Below are 3,098 nucleotides of genomic sequence, written 5' to 3'. Positions count from 1 at the left end.
AGCTTGCCATGGAAAGGAGTAAGAAGGATTGGATGAAGACAGTAGGAAAGCAGAGAGACGGAAGGAACACAGCATCTCCATTCGCTTATCTGAAATTCCCACCAATGAATTGGATAAGTATCTCTATCTTTATCTTTATGTTTCATTCGTATATCACCCATATCTATTTGAGTTGCCTGACTAAGATTTACAAGGTGACCATAGCTTGCTTCATACCAACAATCTCTGTGGGATCGACCCTTACTCGCGTAAGGTTTATTACTTGGACGACCCAGTACACTTGCTGGTTAGTTGTGCGAAGTTGTAGTGATCACAATTTCGCGCTACCAGTCTTCCAGAGGAGAGGAGCTCGGATCTACTGCTGAGGTCGGGGGAGTCAGAGTAGTGTCCTCAACAGCTAAAGTCGGAACCTCTAAAGAACTCGGCAGGAATCTCTCATGTTGCTCCTCACGAGGAAGAGACTCAACAATCCTTTGCCCATGAGTATTCAGTTCAGAGTCCATCTCAGGGCGAGGAGGGGAGACAATAGCTCCATCAACAACGATCTTGTCAGGATGAAGAGGAGAAAGGTCCAAGCCAGGAGCAATGACTTCGACTTGTTCCTTAAAAACTCTCCAAGCCTCCTTCGAACTCTCAACTATTGAATCCTCCAACTCCTGATAGGCCTTCCGGTTTAACTCCAGCTGCTTCTGAAGGTCAATATTTTCAAAGAAGAGCCTGACGTAATTTTGCTCCACCTTCTCCTTCAAACATGGGCCAGCTCATCCTTCAGCCATACAACCTCCCTCTGAAGCCTCTTCTCCTCTTCTTGATGAAGGACAATCCTCTCCTGAAGTTCTTCTACAGATTTTTGGGAAGAGCCCAAAGAACTCAAAGGAGTTTTGTCCAGGATATCAAGAAGAGCAGTGCAGACTCCAACAGTCTGAACGCCTCCTCGAACCATAATTTGAAGATGATTTCGAAGGAAAGCATCATCCATAGCGATTTGGCTATGAGGAAAGATGTGCTTCCGAATGAACTTAGGACCATCAAAGTTGGCCTCTCCAGAAGGAGAAGAGCCATACTCTGAGGTCTTGTGTTTCTTTTTTTTCATGTTCAGAGGGAGGTCAGACTAGGGGGATAGGAGGAGGAAGAGGAGAAGCAGAGGAAGAGGTTACCAAGATTGGACGAGAGGAGGTCCCCGAGTCATGAGGAGGAGGAGGAGCGCCAATAGTCCCGACTTTAGCAGCGTCAGCTCGGATCCGAGCCTTCTTCTTGGCCTCCTGGACCTTCTGATAAGCAGTGCTGGATCCACTTTTCAGCATTTCTGAAAAGGAAAGACAAAAAAAAAAACAATCAACAAACAAATCGGAGAACACAACAAGTCAAGAACCTTCAGAAACAATTACAAAAAAGCTACCTAGTTGGGTCTTCACGAAACTCGGAGAACCCAAAAGAAACTTCTTAGTATCCAGGTTAGGGGCTCTACCCCAAACTTCTTGGAAAAACCCCACTATGGCCTCCTCAACCTCGTCCAAGTCATCTAGGCCATACTTCTTTACAGAGGAGGCTTCCAACCAATAAAGAGGAAATCGGGGACAATTGTTTTGATCAAAGAAAAAGGGATGGTGATCCTCTATAGCTTGCACTTTGAAGAAAAAGTTTTTGAAGTCATGAAAGGATTCGTCAAAAATAGAAAAATCTTTCCGACCCTGAATGGCCCGAAAAGATACCCACTGTTGTTTATTATTTTGAGCGCTAAATGGCTTGGTCAGATGAAAAAGATAGAAAAAGATCTTTAAAGAAGTCATGAACTATAGCTCTCGGCTGACAAGTTGGTAAAATTTCATGACACCCCAAGAGTTGGGGTGAAGTTGGGTAGGAGCAACTCGGCAGTGAGACAACACTCCCATTTCAAAATCAGAAAAAGGCAAAGAAACCCCCAGACGAGTAAAGAGGCAATCATACATAAAGAAAAAGTGTGTGTCGAAATCAGCAACCTCCCGAAACAAACCCGGTCTTCAAGACCTGGGGCTAACAACTCGAATTTTGAATGAGAGAAAGCGAGAAGTACAGGCAAGAAACTTCAGAGACGAAAGAAAATAAAGAAAAGATAGGGAAAAGTATTTATAACATGACAAGGACACAATGGTAAACTAACGCGGTCATTAAAGAAACGCGTTGTTACCAATGTAACTGCTCCCATGTGTAAATATGAAACCCCAACGGACGCGACGTTTGATTAGACATGACGGTTGAAAAATTTAAAATCATGTCGATTTCCTACTAGGACAAACCCGAGTTCAATTAATACTCAAATCAAACTCAGAAGCAAAGAGATCGGACTCGAGTAGGGGCAATTAATACTGGAAAGAAATTGATTTTGAAAATATATGATTTGAAAAAGATATGATTTTGAAAAATTTTGAAAACTTGAAAAAAATTTGAATTTAAAACAAAATCTTCCCTCTTCTGCCATCCTGGCGTTAAACGCCCAGAATGGTATCCATTCTGGCATTTAACGCCCAAAACTCTACCCTTTTGGGCGTTAAACGCCCAGCCAGGTGCCCTGGTTGGCGTTTAAACGCCAGTTATCCTTCTTCACTGGGCGTTTTGAACGCCCAGCTTTTTCTGTGTAATTCCTCTGCTGTATGTTCTGAATCTTCAATTCTCTGCATTATTGACTTGAAAAGACACAAATTATAATTTTTTTGGATTTTTAATGATGAGGAAAAATCAAAATGCAACTAAAATCAAATAAACAATGCATGCAAGACACCAAACTTCTCCAGACGACCGAGCTACACGTTTCAGGTAACCCTCGGAACAAGAATGCATATGACAAACAACAAAATACTCAAGTCAATAGAATTTAAAGATCAGAGCAAGTAAATCATCAAGAACAACTTGAAGATCACTGAAGACAAATGCATGAATGCAAAAAGAACAGAAACATGCAATTGATACCAAACTTAAAATGAGACACTAGACTCAAACAAGAAATATTTTAGGTTTTTATGATTTTGTAATTTTTTTGGTTTTTTTTCAAAAATTATATGGAGAAGAAAATAAAGAAATTCAAAATTTTTAATAAGAATTCCAGGAATCATGCAATGTTA

This window comes from Arachis duranensis, chromosome 1 (genome assembly GCF_000817695.3).
Source record: "Arachis duranensis cultivar V14167 chromosome 1, aradu.V14167.gnm2.J7QH, whole genome shotgun sequence".
Classification (NCBI taxonomy): Eukaryota; Viridiplantae; Streptophyta; class Magnoliopsida; order Fabales; family Fabaceae; genus Arachis; species Arachis duranensis.
Note: the sequence above shows the minus strand (reverse complement) of the source record.